The 20849-nt window shown below is 43.2% G+C and overlaps 1 protein-coding gene and 1 long non-coding RNA gene across 6 annotated transcripts in view; one reads left to right on the forward strand and one right to left on the reverse strand.

Annotated features, from left to right (window-relative positions):
* FAM107B (family with sequence similarity 107 member B) overlaps positions 1-20849 on the forward strand; it is an 87193-nt gene that overhangs the window by 38501 nt on the left and 27843 nt on the right. Inside the window, exon 1 of one of the 5 annotated variants that reach the window (XM_033403435.2) lies at positions 8595-8787. The exons of 2 other annotated variants lie outside the window; for them this stretch is intronic. The gene's annotated coding sequence lies outside the window, so the exon portion shown is untranslated. Of the gene's footprint in view, positions 1-8594; positions 8788-10615; positions 10637-19872; positions 20008-20849 lie in introns of those variants that run through there. 2 more of the 5 variants (XM_049706552.1, XM_049706551.1) reach the window with 2 other exon arrangements.
* Positions 2962-8127, reverse strand: LOC125963635 (uncharacterized). Its single transcript, XR_007475857.1, has 3 exons — positions 8019-8127; positions 5572-5674; positions 2962-3086 (listed from the first exon to the last, which is right to left on the reverse strand). It is a non-coding gene; the product is annotated as an uncharacterized LOC125963635 (long non-coding RNA).

Below are 20849 nucleotides of genomic sequence, written 5' to 3' on the forward strand. Positions count from 1 at the left end.
TGCAGCTGCTTGGTCTTGGAGATGGAGGGAGAGGAGGCTCTTGGAGATGGAGCAGTGGCTCTTGCTGTCCTGACCAGCCTTGCTCTTTCCCTGGCTGTGTTATGGCCCAGACCCCGTTGGAGGTGTGGCTGATCACGATGGGTGCTCCTTTAGTGCTTCTCTACTGGAGCTGGACACACCTTTTTTTTTTTTTGAAGTTTCACAGATGATTCTGGTGTGCAGGGGAGAATTGGAAACCACAGCTGTAGTGTTTGAAGGAAAATGGAAGTTAACTTAAGCCAGTTTGTCCACATGTAAATAAACAAAAGCAGCTTATCCTTTTTGCCCGGGGGTAGGGGAGGGGGGAGGGTGTTACTTTGCTGAGATGGACCCACCTAACTCGCTAGTTGTTTCTCTTCCCCCTACATCTTCATCTGCTGTTTTGGACTTTTTTTCCCCACGTTTGGCTCCTGGCAGCTCATAAGAACTCAAGCTCTTTGGGCACATTTTTATTATACCTGGCAGAACATATTATAAAGGTGTTGAAGTGTTTCTTAAAATTTAGCAGCAAAGTGTAGGTGGTTTCCAGCTCCAGCCACTAGATTTAGAATCTCCCTGCTCAACTCCCCGTCCACCCCCCGGATTTCCAGTCCTCTCTGCGATCGCCAGCAGCTTAGTCTGAGTTCAGAATCGCAGGAAGGAAAGCGGTTGGGAAAACCGGGACCAGGTGAGCACTGCCCGTTGACCTGTTTAGTTATCTTCCTGGAAAGTTCTTGAAATGTCCATCCAAGTTTGGTCATTTTCTGGCTGTGTAATAATTCAGACGATACTTTGTGAATCAGTAACCTTTTATATGTTATGCATTTTGGCATCGCTAGGAAGGTTCAGTAGTTATTTACCTTTTACACCGCAGGGTGAAGTAAATAGGAATTTGGAAAGTTGTTTGTGAGTGCATGTGCATGTGCTTCTGCTAAGCACGCAGGGGAGGAGAGCAGTTGGGGACCCTGTGGTGAATTGCAAAGCATAAAGATGCATTGATGGGGGAGGTGAGGGACGCGTGATGCACTGGGGAGACCCAGAGGGAATTACCTGGACTGAGGGAGCATGGGTCCGAAGAGGAATTTAGTCTTTTTCTCTAAAAATTTTTTTAAAAAAATGATTTGCCTGACTCCAAAACAGGAAGGGGTGGCTCTGCCTCATTTCTGTTTCCTGCTAGTAGAGGACTTCTCTCGCAGGAGATAAAAACACCATCACACAGCAGTAAAGAGCCCAGACGCTGGTGGCAGACCCACTGGACTGATGAGGCTCTTACAGCTGTACGACCTTGCACCAGTTGTTAACATCCCTGGGCTTCAGCTTCTCCTCTTTCAATAAGGACAGTAATCCCTCCATCATAGGACTGTCTCGGAAGGCAAATGACGTGAAAGACGCAGTGTTCAAGATGGTGCCTGGGACTTCCCTGGCGGTCGAGTGGTTGGGATTCCGCACTTCCACTGCTGGGGGCATGGGTTCGATCCCTGGTCAGGGAACGAGGATCCCGCATGCCGGGCAGCACGGCCAAAACCCCAAAAAACCAAAAACAGTGCCTGGAACATAGTAAGCACTGAATAAATTTTAACAAGAAGGAGGACTCATATTTCTAAGGATTACCTGGGAACCAGACTGTCATTGATAACAGCGTTTCTATTACAGATTTCAGTGTTCTAAAACTCCCATTTAAATCAGGAGATTGCAGGAGTGCATAGACCCACAGGGTGGATATTCAGTGGGGAGAAATAGAAAGAGTAGAAATTAACTTTGCCCAAGACAATGAATACTTTTCTTATTGGTCCGTGACCAACTTAGGACAAAGAAAAATGTTCATGGGCTGCATCTTTTCTAACCCTGCAAAATTTACTGAGACACTGAATTGCTTTAGCAAGTGATAATCAAACATTTAGTAATTGTAAGCCCTGGAGATACAGTGGTGCCCAGAGAGCAGTGGCCCCGACGCTCAGGTAGCTTCATATCTAGAGGGAAGATGATCAAAAAACATGTTCCCAGCAGTAAAATGAACAGTTCCCAAGGCTGTGAAAGGGTTGGGATGTGAACTTAGGACAGACTGATGGTGGAAGGACCCAAGTTAGGTGGGGTGATCTGGGCAGGTGATGTTTGAGTGGAGATTCAAGGGTGAGCCAGTAGTATGGAGAGATTTGGGATGGGAAGGGATGGGTTGGAGCAGGTACTGGCGTGAGCACAGACTAGGTAAAAAATGAAGCGAGGGCTTCCCTGGTGGCGCAGTGGTTGAGAGTCCGCCTGCCGATGCAGGGGACGCGGGTTCGTGTCCCGGCCCGGGAAGATCCCACATGCCGCGGAGCGGCTGGGCCCGTGAGCCATGGCCGCTGAGCCTGCGCGTCCGGAGCCTGTGCTCCGCAACGGGAGAGGCCACAGCAGTGAGAGGCCCGCGTACCGCAAAAAAAAAAAAAAAAAAAATGAAGGGAGGCTGCCAGGACTGGAGGGCGGGGAGCAAGGCTGCGGGGAGAGACGGAGAGATGCAGGGGACGAGGTGTGAGAAATAGGCCCGGATCAGGTCAGGTAGGGAGTGACGGCCATGGTCAGGGACTTAGAGAAGCTTCTGGGGAGTGACCTGACCTAAATTACATTTTAAGACAATCCCACGGGCGGAAGATCAATTCTTAGTGCAAGCTTCCTGCTGTAACATTTTTCTATTTGATAATGAAGAAAACATGAGGAGAGCGTTTTTAGCCATGGCAATGTTGGTATCTGGATATATTTGAGGAGCAGGAATGACAACGAGACCTTCTGGGTTTTCAACCTGAAATTACGTTGCAGCTGCACTGTGAGGCCAGGCTGGTGGCCCTGATCACATCCTACAGGCTCCCGGCAAGAGGAGCACCGGAGGTGGCTGTTCTAGCCAGAGGTTGGCACCGCTTTGTGGTGTCAAGAGCAGAGCTGTCATTCGTCTGGGCTGTGACCGATGAGAACACTGCGACCTGGCCGATGGCTGGCAAGCTGAGTGCTGACCGATGTATTTCCGTTTTCAGTCACAGCATCCAGGCCAAGCCGGGAACAATCCAGAAACTCCGCGATCAGCACTTGTAGATCTTCTGTGCTTTTGGGAAGAGTAACATGGGCTGCTTTAATGTAAATTTCTGATAGCCAATTACAGATGATGAAATCAGTTGTTTCGGATGACAGAGAAGGACCCTTTGGAAGGCCTCTTTAAAGCAGTCGTTATTAATCCAACAGTGCTCGTTTTTATGTGGAGCGCTGAGAGAGGAGTGCTATGCTGTCTTACTGGTTTGCCTCCAAGTATGGAAAGTCCCAACACACAGGCAGTGAGGGGCTGCATTTCAGAAACAGGCTATAATCGGGATTTCTTCTGGTCATGGATCTTCCGAGGAGTCACCCTATTATTTTGTGTTATAGTTGCAGATGGGCAAAAAGCAGATTTCTCACGTTTCCCTTTTTGGGAGGGATGGGGTAGTGTGTGTGGCTTCGAAAGGCCTGTCTCTGTTGGAGCCTGACTTTGTTGCCTGGTGCAGTGTGTGTGTGTGTGTGTGTGTGCGCGCGCGTGTGCGTGTGTGTTTGTGTGCAAGAAAGTCTGCAAGTTTAGATCAGACTGCCCTGATTAGTGAGAACCTCTGGTCTCCTGGTCTGGGGCCCACAGGTGAGGAAACTGACCCCACGGGGCAGGATCTTTTGCTGAAAGCACAGAGCCTGTCGGTGGCTGAGCTGGGACTGGGACCTGGCATTTTTGGTGCTGGGACCTGTGCCTTTTGACAAAACACGTTGTTTAGATTAATTGTAAAGAAAATGGTTAGTAACAGTTGTAATGAGGAAATAAATAATGTCCGATTATTCCAAGCCAGTGAGTTGAATCTTTTTAAATCTGCAGTGAACCATTTTAAGAGAAAACAAAATGTGTTTCTTGCTTGTGAGGTAGAAGCAGAACTTATTTTTAAAAATGAGAATGAGGCAAAATGAAACTAGATTAAAGACAAATAAAAATGTTAGTCTAGGATACTTTGTATCTTTGTTTTATAAGCAGGCTTTAAATTAGAATGTCGGTGGGCATACACACTACTATATATAAAATAGATAACTAATATGAATACTGTATAGCACAGGGAACTCGACTCCATACTCGGTAGTGACCTAGATGGGAAAAGAATCTAAAAAAGAGTGGGTATATGTATATGTATAACTGAACCATTATGTTGTATAGCAGAAGTTACACAACATTCTAAATCAGCTACACTCCAATAAAAATTAAAAAAAAAATTAGAATGTCAGTGGCAGTGACATTTAATGATTCTAAATTCATAATGTCATCAGTACTTAATTAAAATAATGGATGTATCAGTGAATCTCCTTTTGTTAGATGATATTATTTAATCTGGTAGTTTCATAATTAATTTTTTTCCTAAGGGTAAAAAGACGCTGTATCTCTTCAGATTATTAAATAGCTATATAGCAACAATGTCCTGTTTTCTGAACATTCATAAATTCAATGTATGTCCTTTAGACTTACGGGTGCTTTTATCCAAGTCAGCTTCATGGGTTGTATTCTGCTTTGGTTTGCCAAACCAGTTATTTCTTAATACTTGGAAAGTAGTTTATATAATTAGTGATAGATGTATAGTGTAAAACAAAGAACTAAACTGCTAAATACCAATCTGAGCAGGCGTTACTGTCCACTGTTGCTATGACAACTAACAATTTAAGTCTAACATATATAGCTGACTTGTTACACCTTGAGGGCACATACTCACACAGCTCATCTCTATTTGCTGTTTTAAAAAAAAGGCCCGATTCAGTGATTAGGTGATGGTGTATTATCGACATGTCTTTCATCAACTTGGTTAAATTAATTTGGTCGGTGTGCTTTGGTTCTTTCCATGGAACAGCCTGTCAGTGCTTCTGTTTACCCACTTTTTGGGATAGGGAAGTGGAGGGGGTAGCATTTGCCAACTAATGTAGACAGGAAAGCAAGGGAGAAATGTAATCCTATTTTGAAAAATTCTGTCGACACTTATTAACTACTTGGTCCTGGTACTTCCTCTTTCAAAAACCGATTTAATGCAATCCTGCCCTCCACTGTGAGGTGGTTTATTGCCCTCAGCAGAATTCCTGGCATATTTGAGGCCCTGCCCCTCCGATTCCTCAAGCCACAACTGGCTCAGTCGCTCTCCTGCCTTTATTCTGTCCCTGGTCAAGACCTCGTAGGGTAAATACAGTTTAACCCTAGTGATTGTTCTAGGGCACTCCTGCTGCCCCATCTGAGTCCCAGCCTTTGTGGCTCTCTGCCTGTCATTGTCTTGGCTTTGAATGAAGTCTGATAACTTTGCCCTGCCTTACAAACCTGGGACACCCACCTCCCTTCCCTTAGTAAATAGACTCATGGGAGGTGGGTGTTATATGCAGTGCTGATGAAATTGGACATATTTCCTAAGGTTAGTAATAGGTATTTGTGTGGGAGGTGTGTTTGAAGGGTGGAGCAGTGAGAGGGTAGAAGGAAAAAAGATAAGTTTTCTGACTCTGAACGAAAGATAAGAAGTTTCTGACTTTGAACAGGTGAAGCCCGCTTACCTGAGAAATTTGGTAACCTGTGCTCATGGCCGCTGAGATACTGGCTGGGGGGAGGGGGTGATGAGTCCTTATTAACAGTCAGTCATTAATCCAGACAGCAACCCTGAGAGGGAAAGATAAGGAACACCGCGGAGCTCAGAAGGCAAACGCCCAACAAAGATTTTGAAATGAGTTACAGCTTATGTTTGAACTCTGGCCTTCCCATGACTAATTGTACAACTTTGGATAAGTGCCTTAGCCCCTCTGGCCCTCTCTACCTCCAGTGTTGTGAAAATTCAATGAGGTGATGGATGTGGACATTTAGGACCGTGCCCAGCCCACAGCTGATATTTACTGAATAATTATTTTAATATTTTTCTTGTTGAACCAAGGTCATCCAGCTAACACGTGGCAGAGCGGGCTCTGACTTTCTCAGACTCGAAAGCTTAGCTCTTTCTACTGTTTCATAACCACCATTACTGTCGCCATGTCTCTTTTCAACAGGAAGAAAAATGCATCAATTCTTAGTTGTCTCCCTTACCATTTTCCGCATGTTTCCCACATGCGGGTATAAATGACCTTTGACGGTTGGGTTGCAGGTACCTGGGACTGGAGAACTTCCTCTTACCTATTGTTAACTCCAGTTAAGTGTGTGGAATTTTGTCCTGCTTCTTAAAAAATATGCAACTAGAATTATTGTTTTGGTATTAAGAATCTGAGTTACACTCTAGTTTTTTTTGTGTGTGTGTGGTACACGGGCCTCTCACTGCTGTGGCCTCTCCCGTTGCGGAGCACAGGCTCCGGACGCGCAGGCTCAGCGGCCATGGCTCGCGGGCCCAGCCGCTCCGCGGCATGTGGGATCTTCCCGGACCAGGGCACGAACCCGTGTCCCCTGCATCGGCAGGCGGACTCTCAACCACTGCGCCACCAGGGAAGCCCTACACTGTAGTTTTTAACTCAGAAGCAAATGCCATTACAGTTAGCTTTAAATATTGATGTACTATGGGTATCATTTTATTTATGGATAGAGAAACTTTTGAAACTGCTTTTAGAAGAACACTTTAAGAAGGGGAGAAAATACTGCCTCGGTGATCTCTGTTCCCCATGTTCATCATCACAGGGAAAAAGGCTTGTTACTGAACTATGAACAAATATCATTCTCTAAGTAATCTTTAATTTGTATTTCTTTACTCATTCACATATAGCTAGGAGGATTTGAGGTTATTCTTTAACAGTTGGAATAAGGATATTTTAAATATTAGACAGAGGAGAAGATGATGACTTTTTAGTATCAGTAATAGAAGCTCAAATAAACTTTTAAAAGGTCATGGTTTTAAGTGCTTCCCATTTGGAAGGGATGATGACAGTTGGCTGCTCGTCCAGTTTATGTTTCTGTTGGAAGTTTTCAGGTGCTTTCCCTGGTACCCGGAGTGCTGCCAGGTGATGGTGGCAAGTTTAAGTAAAAGAATTAGGACAGGATTTTCCCAGCTGCATCCATTAGTGGGTCACAAGAAGCATTACAAAAAAAAGAAACTGAAAAATATCAGGGTGTATATAGCATAAGGCTAGTATTGCTTCTGGAAACTTTTACTTCAGCTAATTTTAGTGTGGTGTGTTATTGGGTCCCTGTGTATAAAGAGGATTACAGACAGACAAGTTTGAAAGCCATCGATCTGAGGTATTTTAGAAAGTTTATCAGCTTTAGAGCAAGTTTAAATGTTATATAGAAGGGAAGTTCCACTGAGTCCTTAACATTGATTTTCCTACATGGCTCACAGAATGAAATTTAGGAACACTCAGTGGTAACTCAGATTTTTTTCCCCCAGAGCTAATATATATTTATAAATGGAAAATAAGGTTGCGACTTCCCTGGTGGCACAGTGGTTAAGCATCCGCCTGCTAATGCAGGGGACACGGGTTCGAGCCCTGGTCCGGGAAGACCCCACATGCCACGGAGCAACTAAGCCCATGCTCCACAACTACTGAGCCTGTGCTCTAGAGCCCGCGAGCCACAACTACTGAGCCCATGCGCCACAACTACTGAAGCCTGTGCTCTTCAACAAGAGAAGCCACCGCGATGAGAAGCCTGCGCATCGCAACGAAGAGTAGCCCCCGCTCGCTGCAACTAGAGAAAGCCCGCGTGCAGCAATGAAGACCCAACACAGTCAAAACACACACGTGCACGTGCGCACACACACACACACACACAAAACCTGTTAAAAAAAAGAAAGAAAGAAAGAAAATGTTTGTGACTTCAGCTCTGAAGCTTCATGGATGAAATTACGAAAGTAAAGTTGATAGGGTCCTTCCTAATTATCACATCACATGTACTGTTGTGTTTGTAGATTTTGTACTGTAGACTGAATTTAAAAATCTTAAATTGGACTCTTAAATACTTGGGTTCTTACTCAGTTTGACATTTGTAAGATTACAAACTAAAGGGTAGAGCTTTTTGTTCATTGAATTACCTTGAAAACTTTTTAAAAGAAGCATCTTATTTTTCATGGCCTTTGGCTGCATTTTACTTTTGAATACTTCATTGAAGTAGGTAAAACTATCCTATCTTAAGCTTTTCAGATTCTTTTTTTGTTTGTTTTGTTTTTTTAAGGCATAAGGGAAGTAGTTAGATGTCATGATACATCTGTAGTTTCTTGTTAAATTATTTTATAACTGTTCTTCCGGAAGCGACTGATGATTTCCTTTATAACTGGTTGTAAGTAGAGGGCAAATTTTCATTATGGATGTGTTGATATGTCATTTGTCCTTGCCCTTTTCATTTAATTAACCAGTAGCTTCTATTACGTGTGGAGTTTAAAACAGACACAGTTAAAGTTCTGAACTTTTGGACAGGAGCTGTGAGAGTAGTCAGAAGCTGATGGGAAGTTTCTGGATGCCAAGTTCTTGAGTAAGGAGTCCTGTTGCAACAAAAGAAATGAAAACATTTCAAACTTGGGTAACTTCAGAAGGAGAGAGAAGCAGAGTTCTCCATTTCCTGTGGAACTGGGTTCGGGCAGAGCGTTTACTAGTTACCAGCCTGTCCTGTTCTTTTACTTAATCAGTACTGTTTCTGCAGTTGTGTCAATACTTGGGGAAAGCATGTAAAACAACTAGTATAACAGGTTAGCAGCAGATTTGATTGCGATGCCAGAGTGAGTAGCCTGGTGGAGGATGTGTTGGTACTCAGGGCACACGTCCTAATCCCTGTTGGCTGAGGACCTGGGGGCTGTAGACACAGTGGTAAGTGGTTTGAGTTCTACATACTTGGATGTGGGGAGGAAGGGGTGATGGCTAAGGCTTTATTTTAAGAGAGAATTTCCTTGAGGATGGAAGCTACCAAGTAAATAGGAGAGTCTTGCAATCGTCATAAGTTGTACTTAAAACAATTTATGTTTGAACATAAACACCCTTAAAACATCTTGTTGGAATGAAGATGAATAATATCACTCAACTTCTATAGGATCTGGAACGTGATTGGTGTATCTGTTGCTCATTACTCAAGTAAGTGATTATCTAAGGCCTCTGTTTATTCTAGGAATAGATAAATTTTTGAAATCTTGACTATTTTCTAATGAACAGTGAGCCCCCTTCCATTCCAGCAAGAAGAAAGGCTGTTATGCTTTTCAGACATCATGGCCCCTGGTGTCTGCTGGTTTAAATGCAGGCTCCGTCTTTTTAGGCTTTTGTTTTTCTGTGTTCCTTGTTTGCCAAGTAGGTTGCTGTCAGTTTTTCCCAATTCTTATTTTGGGAGGTTTTCCGCTGCCTATTAACTGCATGTAGAGAAAGGGCTCCAGTGGAGGCCCAAGGGAGATTGTATCCAGTTTCCGGGCTGGGTGGGCCTGTGAGATGGGGGTGACTGAAATAACCGTTTAGGGTGCGTAGACAGCCCCACGGGGCTGGGGGTGCCTTGTTTTTGTTTTCCTGGGGCTGAAGGAAAGCCTGTGGGAAAACGGTAAGGCCTGGCGTCCTAGCATGACAGGCCTCCTGAGGGAGTTGAATTAATGCGTGGAGTTCAAGCAGAGAAAGTGAAGAGTCAGCGCAGTTTACTCCCTCGTTCCAGGGCCAGCGCCCGCTACAAATGTGTTTACGTTTGAACTTTTGCCAAAATCCCGGTAGTTTAGAAAGGGAGGTTTTGTGCAGAAGGCAAAGCTAAAGGCTGAAAGGGCTCCCAGTAAAAGGTCCCCCGTCTTTGTTGCTTACTGCAGCATTATTACAGATGCTGTGAGGACTGAACACTTCTAAGAAATGGTTGTTGCTCTAGTGTCCCTTTCAGCTTTGGAGCTGAGGTGCAGAGTTGCTGCTGACCTTACCCGGGGGGGCCTGATGAGCCCCTTGTCCGGAGGCTGGAGTGCCTTTGAAGAGAGTTGAATTGGATTTGTGTCCTAGTCAGCTCGGGCTGCCATAACAAAATACCATAGGCTGAGTGGGCTAAGCAACAGATATTTAGTTCTCACAGTTCTGGAGGCTGGACGTCCAAGATCAGGGTGCTGGCTGATTGGATTCCTGGGGAGGACTCTCTTCTTGGCTTACAGACAGCAGCCTTCTTACCATGTCCTTACATGGCAGGGGTAGGGGGAGATGCCAGCTCTGGTGTCTCGTCCTCCTATAAGGACTCTGGTCCCATCATGGGCCCCCCCCATGCCCTCCTCTACTCCTAATCACCTCACAAAGGCCCCACCTCCACTTACTGTCACATTGGGGGGTGGGGCTTCAACGTATGAATATTGGGGGACACATTCCCCCCATAACCGTCTGTGTGTGGCAGGGTTGGTTGTCTACCTAACAGCCACTGCTGTCCCCTCTTCAGTGCTGGAATGCCACGTCCCCATTTTCCCAGCGTCCTTTGTTGCTATGGTGATGACACGATGTAGCTCTAGCCAATGAGGTGTCAGAAGGCCCCCCGGGGGCTTCTGGGAGTGGCTTCCCTCCAAGATAAAGAGACCCAGTGTGGGGGGGCTTTGCCAGTCTGCCCTTCCTCCTGGAGGTGCTGGGACTGCTGAGCAGAGCAATGAGAAGACCCCAGAGCCCCCATGACACCACTGAGCTCTGAAGCAGCCTTGCACAGCCTGACACCACATTCTTACGAGAGGTAAAAACGAGCCCCTGTGGTTGCAGCTCCTTAGAGGCAGGTGTTGTTGCATGTGGCCCAGAGCATCCTCATTGATGGAGTCACAAGGGGAGAACCTTCCTCCTTTTGGAGCTGGAAGGAGGTACAGTCTTAGGAAGAACTTCTCCCAGAGACCTCCCCGGCCTTCCCACCCTCAAAGTGTATGTATCACACTAGTGATTGTGGGCCTGTCTTCTCCACTAGCTGTGAGCCCTGGATGGCAGGGACCATGTCTCACTCCTCCCTAGATCTTTAGGGCCTGACCCGAGGCTCATACAGAGGAGGGACACTCATGGTTCTGGCCTTGCTGACAACAGTGGGCTTAATAATCCTTTCTTGGTTTTGGTGTCCTCATAACAAGACTGGCTGTTTGTTGTTCACAGAAAGCCCACGGGGTAACCAGAAGAGGGGTAGGTGGGAAAACAGACTTTAATTAAAAGGACCTGGGCTGTGCCCATAGCTGCTCTCTGAGGTTTAGTTAGCGCCAGTTGATCCTCCAAAGACCCAGACGGAGATGTGCCCCAATCCTCACACTAATTTTTCACGGTGGAAGCAGAAATCAAATGAGTCAACTTATATTCGTGTAATTAGGAAACATGTTAATGAACCATTCAGAAAAACACATAATTGTAACCATTGTTTCTTGCATGAAGATCTCTTTAAGAGTGAAAAAAGTTTTCCAGACAAACTCTAACTGTGCTGTATTTCAAAAGTGAAAAAGTTAAGTTGAGTGACTGGAAGTCAGAGCACCTTCTTCAATGGAAATAAACCTCTTTGACCCGCAATATGGCTGAAATACAGCGTATTTGAGATGAAAAGTTGTAAAATATAGGATAACTGGCTGTCATTTTACCAGCAAGGAAACAGACCTAGAGAAGTGATAAGTCAGGATTTAGGTTTGTGGACCTTTTATTTGAGGTTCTTTCTACTCTAATGTTACTAGTAACTTAGTAAGACAAACGAGTGTGGAATCCCACCAGCCAGCAACCTCCAGCAATGCACGTGTCACTGTAGAGAGGTTCGGTTCATTTAGCTTCTGCAGCGGGGCGAGTGTAGCCTGGAAGAGTGCTGGGATTCTCTGGGAAAGGCAGAGTTGAGTCTCTGCTTATGCTGGGTGCTTTGAAGATGGGGTTAGAGAAACGGGGCCAGACCCGGGCTGGATGTGGTCGGGAAGCAGGCACAGTTCAGTGATTGGGTATCTTAACAATTTTTATATAGGAGGCTGGACATTAAAGTGGGGTTAGAGTTGTCACTTAGTAAAGAATTAGCAGTCACAGGTTAGTGAGAAAGGAGGATGGCCATTCATTTTTGTGGAGGTCAGCGTCTGGGTCCTATGCTGAGCTTTCTTTATGTCCTGATGGCATATTGGGGTCGGTTGTCAGTAAGGCCTGTCCTTACTTCTCCTGTTGTCAGTAGGGCTGATTTTCACTTTTCCAGTAGTTTATTTGATTTGATCCAGTAGTTTATTGATGCTTGAGGAAGGGTAGGTTTTAATAGGAGAAGGATAAGATGGAGAGTCTAAAGAGGGTGCCTTAAGTCACTGTGTCTGAGCAGTCACTGGTTTTTAATGGTATGGTTACTCAGTGTCAATATCAGGTTAAAAAAAAAAAGGCAAATGAGTCGTTTTCTCCTACGCTAAGAGGCATTTTTTTTTTTTAATCATCACAGTGACTTTGTAGTTTTCTGGAATTTGGCAGGATATAGAAGCAGATGGAAGTGTGGCTACTTATAACTGAAACATATTATCATCTTCAAAGATGCCATCCCGTTATTGATGGTAATGTTAATGGTGATGTTAGTATCAAAAACACCTCCCCCCGCAAAATGAGTAGGAAATGTAGAAAATCAATTTAGAAAATTCTGTATAGGAGTCAGAAGTGAGAGAGGCGGTGTAGTCCAGCCAAGTGAGGGCCAGAGGCAGACACGGGTTTCAGTCCAGGCGTGGCCACTTTCTGTGTGAACGTAGCCAAGCTTCAGTCTCTCTGGGCCTCAGTTTCCTCATGTGTGGTGCTGGGGAAGTTGAGCAGATGGTCTCTGCTCTTTCTAAATTGAGTCCTTTTGAAGATAGTCTCCGCTTTTGAAAATATTTGTTTGGGTGCCCAGCTGGACCAGGTCATGCATTTTATGAAATTATTATTCCGCTCTTGAAGACAGGAATATTTGAGGGCTTTGAAAGCTGGTCCAGCAGGAAGTTTTTTTCTGGTCTGTGTGGTTTCCTTCCTCTCAGGAGGGACCAGGCCTAAACCCACCATCTTCCCAGTCCATCCATCCCCTTTGTAGTCTCCTGAAATGAATGACTGAGGTGTTTCCTCCTTAGAAAATCACATACAGTAAATGTGCCAAGGTAGGCTCCTTTATTCAGAAATTTGCAGTTTGGGGATAAAGGCTGGTGGCGTTTGTTTGCAAACTTGAATTTTGTGAATATAAAATAGCATCATATAAAAATCAAAGTATTACGTTACATGCAAATTTTGAAGGCAGAAGACAAAAAAGTAAAAGAAATCGATCAAAAGTTGCATAATTTCAAAGATGATAGGCCGGGTGGTTTGTCAAGGGTGTTTATGGAATCGCCAGTGACAGCCCCACTCTAGCTGGTGATAGGAAGGCCTTCCGTGTTAAACCCGTATCACGCTCCATGCTGTCACTTAAGGACATTAAGGTTTCTGCTAATGTGGGCTGTTATTTAATGTGCACTTAAATCAAACCATCTTTTTAAAGACTTCAGGCAGGTCTTCTCCACGAGGTTTGTCAATGGTGGTACCAGCGATAGTGGCAACGCCTCTTTCCGCCATCAATAACTTTGTAACAGAAGTGCTGAAACACTAGGAAGAAGACACAAGGATGGGTGGGATGCATCATGCTGTTGATTTCGGGGAAGCAGCACAGAGCACACGTCCAAATATAAGATTTATCCTAGAGAGACCCTAGAGCAGAGGGGTGTGGAGTGCGGACTCTGGAGCTAGCTGTGCGAGCTGCCACTTACTGGCTTTGCAGCCTTGGCTAAGTTACCTAGTCTCTCTGGGCCTCAATTTCCCCATCTGCACAATGGGGCAAATTTTAGTATCTACCTCAGAGGTGGTGTGGCACACAGTAAACAAAAAAACAGATCTCTGTGCCCTGCCCCAGCGATTCTGATCCAGTGCCTTTCAGCTAGGGCATTTGCACTGAACAAGCTCCCTGGCGATGCGGATACTGCTGGTCATTGGGTGACACTCTGAATAGCTTTTGTTCATGCAAACGCACAGACTAGAAAATAAAGGACATACTGTTTTGGAACCTGAAGTTTTTCTCTCATTTGATACATCGTGAATATTTCCCCTTTCATTATTTATTCTAACAATATGATTTTATTAAAGCTGCACTGTATTGCATTATTAGACATTTAAGTTGTTTCTTTCCTTTTCCACTATCATAAATCATACATAAAATATTCTTACACATATTCTTATATGTTTTGTGTCCTTGTCTGATTACCTCCTTGGAGTAATTTCTGCAAGGGGAATTACCAGATTCATGGGTATGTACGTGTTCAAGCCTTTTGTCACACACAGCCCACACATTCTTCAGACCGGAAGTGGCAAAAATATATCTTCTTACGAGTAGTCTATGAGAGTAGACAGTGATTTTCTGAACGTAAGGCAATGAGAAAGAACTGTCATTGACTCTCTGAAGCTCCTGTGTATTTGGACTTTGGTGGGAGTTGGCAGGAAGAAGATGGATTTATAGAGCAGACAAAGACATGTCAAGAAAAACTAGAGGAGAAGCAAGAGGGCTGAATTTTTTAAAATTTAATTTACTTTTTATATGACACATTCTTATTATCTATTTTATACATATTAGTGTATATACGTCAATCCCAATCTCCCAATTCATCACACCACCACCACCACGTTCCCCCCTTGGTGCCCATATTTTTGTTCTCCACGTCTCTGTCTCTATTTCTGCCTTGCAAATGGGTTCATCTGTACCATTTTTCTAGATTCCACATATGTGCATTAATATATGATATTTGTTTTTCTCTTTCTGACTTACTTCACTCTGTATGACAGTCTCTAGGTCCATCCACATCTCTACAAATGACCCAGTTTCGTTCCTTTTTATGGCTGAGTAATATTCCATTGTATATATGTACCACATCTTCTTTATCCATTCGTCTGTTGATGGGCATTTAGTTTGATTCCATGACCTGGCTATTGTAAATAGTGCTGCAGTGAACATTGTGGTACATGACTCTTTTTGAATTGTGGTTTTCTCTGGGTATATGCCCAGTAGTGGGATTGCTGGGTCATATGGTAATTCTATTTTTATTTTTTTAAGGAACCTCCATACTGTCCTCCATAGTGGCTGTATCAGTTTACATTCCCACCAACAGTGCAAGAGGGTTCCCTTTTCTCCACACCCTCTCCAGCGTTTGTTGTTTGTAGATTTTCAGATGACGGCCATTCTGACCGGTGTGAGGTGATACCTCATTGTAGTTTTGATTTGCATTTCTCTAATAATAAGTGATGTTGAGCAACTTTTCATGTGCCTTTTGGCCATCTGTATGTCTTCTTTGGAGAAATGTCTACTTAGGTCTTTTGCCCATTTTTTGATTGAGTTGTTTGTTTTTTTAATATTGAGCTGCATGAGCTATTTATATATTTTGGAGATTAATCCTTTGTCCGTTGATTCGTTTGCAAATGTTTTCTCCCATTCTGAGGGTTGTCTTTTCATCTTGTTTATAGTTTCCTCTGCTGTGCAAAAGCTTTTACGTTTCACTAGGTCCCATTTGTTTATTTTTGTTTTTATTTCCATTACTCTAGGAGGTGGGTCAAAAAGATCTTGTTGTGATTTATGTCAAAGAGTGTTCTTCCTATGTTTTCCTCTAAGAGTTTTATAGTGTCGGGTCTTACACTTAGGTCTTTAATCCATTTTGAGATTATTTTTGTGTATGGTGTTAGGGAGTGTTCTAATTTCTTTCATTTAAATGTAGCTGTCCAGTTTTCCCAGCACCACTTATTGAAGAGACTGTCTTTTCTCCATTGTATATCCTTGCCTCCTTTATCATAGATTAGTTGACCATAGGTGTGTGGGTTTATCTCTGTACCATTGATCTATATTTCTCTTTTTGTGCTAGTACCATATTGTCTTGATTACTGTAGCTTTTTAGTATACTCTGAAGTCAGGGAGTCTGATTCCTCCAGCTCCGTTTTTTTTTTTTTTTTTTTTTTTTTTTTGTGGTACATGGGCCTCTCACTTTTGTGGCCTCTCCCGTTGTGGAGCACAGGCTCCGGACGCACAGGCTCAGTGGCCATGGCTCATGGGCCCAGCCGCTCCGCGGCATGTGGGATTTTTCCGGACCAGGGCATGAACCCATGTCCCCTGCATTGGCAGGCGGACTCTCAGCCACTGAGCCACCAGGGAAGCCCCTCCAGCTCTGTTTTTTTTCCTTCAAGATTGCTTTGGCTATTCAGGCTTTTGTGTCTCTGTACAAATTTTAAGATTTTTTGTTCTGGTTCCGTAAAATATGCTGTTGGTCATTTGATAGGGGTTGCATTAAATCTGTAGATTGCTTTGGGTAGTGTAGTCATTTTCACAGTATTGATTCTTCCAATCCAAGAACATGGTATATCTCTCCATCTATTTGTGTCATCTTTGATTTCTTTCATCAGTGTCTTATAGTTTTCTGCATACAGGTCTTTTACCTCCTTAGGTAGGTTTACTCCTAGGTATTTTATTCTTTTTGTTGCAGTGGTGAATGGGATTGTTGCCTTAATCTCTCTTTCTGATCTTTTGTCGTTATTGTATAGGAATGCAAGAGACTTCTGTGCTTTATTTTGTATCCTGCAGCTTTACCAAATTCATTGATTAGCTCTAGTAGTTTTCTGGTGGCATCTTTAGGATTCTCCATGTATAGTATCATGTCATCTGCAAACAGCAACAGTTTTACTTCTTCTTTTCCAATTTGAATTCCTTTTATTTCTTTTTCTTCTCTGATTGCCATGACTAGGACTTCCAAAACTATGTTGAATAAGACTGGTGAGAGTGGACATCCTTGTCTTGTTCCTGACCTTGGAGGAAATGCTTTCACCTTTCACCATTGAGAATGATGTTTGCTGTGGTTTTGTCGTATATGGCCTTTATTATGTTGAGGGAGGTTCCCTCTGTCCCCACTTTCTGGAGGGTTTTTATCATAAATGGATGTTGAATTTTGTCAAAAGCTTTTTCTGCATCTATTGAGATGATCATATGGTTTTTATTCTTCAGTTTGTTAATATGGTGTATCACATTGATTGATTTGCATATATTGGAGAATCTTTGCATCCCTGGGATAAATCCCACTTGATCATGATGTATGATCCTTTTAATGTGTTGTTGGATTCTGTGTGCTGGTATTTTGCTGAGGATTTTTGCATCTATATTCATCAGTGATGTTGTTCTGTAATTTTATTTTTTGTAGTATCTTTGTCTGGTTTTGGTATCCGGGTGATGGTGGCCTCATAGAATGAGTTTGGGAGTGTTCTTTCCTCTGTAATTTTTTGGAAGAGTTTGAGAAGGATGGGTGTTAGCTCTTTTCTAAATGTTTGCTAGAATTCGCCTGTGAAGCCATCTGGTCCTGGACTTTTGTTTGTTGGAAGATTTTTAATCACATTTTCAATTTCATTACTTGTGATTGGTCTGTTCGTATTTTCTGTTTCATCATGGTTCAGTCTTGGAAGGTTATACCTTTCTAAGAATTTGTCCATTTCTTCCAGGTTGTCCATTTTATTGGCATAGAGTTGCTTGTAGTAGTCTCTTATGATGCTTTGTATTTCTGCGGTGTCTATTGTAACTTCTCCTTTTTCATTTCTAATTTTACTGAGTTGAGTCTTCTCCCTTTTTTTCGTGATGAGGCTGGCTAATGGTTTATCAATTTTGTTTATCTCCCAAAGAACCAGCTTTTAGTTTTACTGATCTTTGCTATTGTTTTGTTTCTGTTTCATTTATTTCTGCTCTGCTCTTTATGATTTCTTTCCTTCTGCTAACTTTGGGTTTTGTTTGTTCTTCTTTCTCTAGGTCCTTTAGGTGTAAGGTTAGATTGTTTATTTGAGATTTTTTTTGTTTCTTGAGATAGGATTTTATTGCTGTAAACTTCCCTCTTAGAACTGCTTTTGCTGTATCCCATAGGTTTTGGATTGTTGTGTTTTCATTGTCATTTGTCTCCAGGTATTTTTTGATTTACTCTTTGATTTCTTCAGTGATCTTTTGGATATTTAGTAACGTATTGTTTAGCTCCCATGTGTTTGTGTTTTTTACGTTTTTTTCCCCTGTAATTGATTTCTAATATCATAGCATTGTGGTTGGAAAAGATGCTTAATATGATTTCAGTTTTCTTAAATTTACTGAGGCTTGATTTGTGACCCAAGATATGATCTATCCTGGAGAATTTTCCATGTGCATTTGAGAAGAAAGTGTAATTTGCTGTTTTTGGATGGAATGTCCTATAAATATCAATTAAATCTGTCTGGTCTATTGTGTCATTTAAAGCTTGTGTTTCCTTATTAATGTCCTGTCTGGATGATGTGTCCATTGGTGTTAAAGTCCCCCACTGTTACTGTGTTACTGCCGACTTCCTCTTTTATAGCTGTTGGCATTTGCCTTATGTATTGAGGTGCTCCTGTGTTGGGTGCATGTATATTTATAATTGTTATATCTGCTTCTTGGATTGATTCCTTGATCATTATGTAGCATCCTTCCTTGTCTCTTGTAATAGTCTTTATTTTAAAGCCTATTTTATCTGATATGAGTATTGCTACTCCAGCTTTCTTTTGATTTCCATTTGCATGGAATATCTTTTTCCATCCCCTCACTTTCAGTCTGAATGTGTCCCTAGGTCTGAAGTGGGTCTCTTGTAGACAGCATATATATGGGTCTTGTTTTTGTATCCGTTCAGCGAGCCTGTGTCTTTTGGTTGGAGCATTTAATCCATTCATATTTAAGGTAATTATTGATATGTATGTTCCTATTACCATTTTCTTAATTGTTTTTGTAGGTCCTTTTCTTCTCTTGTGTTTCCCACTTAGAGAATTTCCTTTAGCATTTGTTGTAGAGCTGGTTTGGTGGTGCTGAATTCTCTTAGCTTTTGCTTGTCTGTAAAGCTTTTGATTTCTCCGTCAAATCTGAGTGAGATCCTTGCTGGGTAGAGTAATCCTGGTTGTAGGTTCTTCCCTTTCATCCCTTTGAATATATTGTGCCACTCCCTTCTGGCCTGTAGAGTTTCTGTTGAGAAATCAGCTGTTTACCTTATGGGAGTTCCCTTGTATGTTATTTGTTGTTTTTTCCTTTTAATAATTTTTCTTTGTCTTTAATTTTTGTCAGTTTGATTACTGTGTGTGTCAGCATGTTTCTCCTTGGGTTTATCCTGCCTAGGACTCTCTGCACTTCCTGTATTTGGGTGGCTATTTCCTTTCCCGTGTCAGGGAAGTTTTTGACTGTAATCTCTTCAAATATTTTGTCAGGTCCTTTGTCTCTCTCTTCTCCTTCTGGGACCCCTATAATCTGAGTGTTGGTGCATGTACTGTTATCCCAGAGGTCTGTCATTTCTTTTCATTCCTTTTTGTTTATTCTGTTCTCTTGCAGTGAATTCCACCGTTCTGTCTTCCAGGTCAATTATCTGTTCTTCTGCCTCAGTTATTCCATTATTGATTGCTTGTAGTGTATTTTTCATCTCATTTATTGTATTGTTCATCTCTGTGTGTTTGTTCTTTAATTCTTCTAGGTGTTTGTTCTTTAATTCTTCTAGGTCTTTATTAAACATTTCTTGCATCTTCTCGATCTTTGCCTCCATTCTTTTTCCAAGGTCCTGGATCATCTTCAGTATCATTATTCTGAATTCTTTTTCTGGAAAGTTGCCTATCTCCACTTCATTTAGTTGTTTTTGTGGGGTTTTATCTTTTTCCTTCATCTGGTACATAGCCCTCTGCCTTTTCATTCTGTCTATCTTTCTGCGAATGTGGTTTTTGTTCCACAGGCTGTAGGATTGTAGTTCTTCTTACTTCTGCTCTCTGCCCTCTGGTGGATGAGGCTATGTAAGAGGCTTGATGGGAGGGACTGGTGGTGGGTAGAGCTGACTGTTGCTCTGATGGGCAGAGCTCAGTAAAACTTTGATCCATTTGACCGTTGATGGGCGGGGCTGGGTTCCCTCCCTGTTGGTTGTTTTGCCTGAGGTAACCCAACGCTGGAGCCTACCTGGGCTCTTTGGTGGGGCCAATGACAGACTCTGGGAGGGCTCACGCCAAGGAGTACTTCCCAGAACTTCTGCTGCCAGTATCCTTGTCCCCACGGTGAGCCACAGCCATCCCCTGCCTCTGCAGGAGACCCTCCAACACTAGCAGGTAGGTCTGGTTCAGTCTCCCCTGGGGTCACTGCTCCTTCCCCTGGGTCCTGATGCGCACACTACTTTGTGTGTGCCCTGCACGAGTGGAGTCTTTGTTTCCCCCAGTCCTGTCGAAGTCCTGCAATCAAATCCCACTAGCCTTCAAAGTCTGGTTCTCTAGGAATTCCTCCTCTGGTTGCTGGACCCCCAGGTTGGGAAGCCTCACGTGGGGCTCAGAACCTTCACTCCAGTGGGTGGACTTCTGTGGTATAAGTGTTCTCCAGTCTGTGAGTCACCCACCCAGTGGTTATGGGATTCGATTTTATTGTGATTGCGCCCCTCCTACCGTCTCATCGTGGCTTCTCCTTTGTCTTTGGATGTGGGGTATCTTTTCTGGTGAGTTCCAGCGTCTTCCTGTCGATGATTGTTCAGCAGTTAGTTGTGATTCCGGTGCTGTCACAAGAGGGAGTGAGAGCACGTCCTTCTACTCCGCCATCTTGAACCAATCCTAAAGAGGGCTGAATTGTGGCTTGATTTCAGGGTAGTTTCAGGAGTCAGACTTGAATTAATTTAATTATAGTGTAATATCTAATTGCTGTAGGTGATTTTATGCAAAGAGGAATAAACAATGCTTTGTTTTTATTGATCGTATATGGTGTATGTGTGATTCTTGACTAGAGTATTGGGAGCCCCCTGGATTGGGAGTTTTGGTTTAATAAAGTCTAGTCTGCACCCCATCCTATGTGGGCAGCTCTAGCCCTGGACCAAGTGGCTGAGACTCTTCTAGAGGGACTCGAGGGAGGGTGGCTGCATCTGGGGAAGTGCAGCAGTCACGAGCAGAAAGCCTGCTCAGCGTAGATG

This window comes from Orcinus orca, chromosome 2 (assembly GCF_937001465.1).
Source record: "Orcinus orca chromosome 2, mOrcOrc1.1, whole genome shotgun sequence".
Lineage (NCBI taxonomy): Eukaryota > Metazoa > Chordata > Mammalia > Artiodactyla > Delphinidae > Orcinus > Orcinus orca.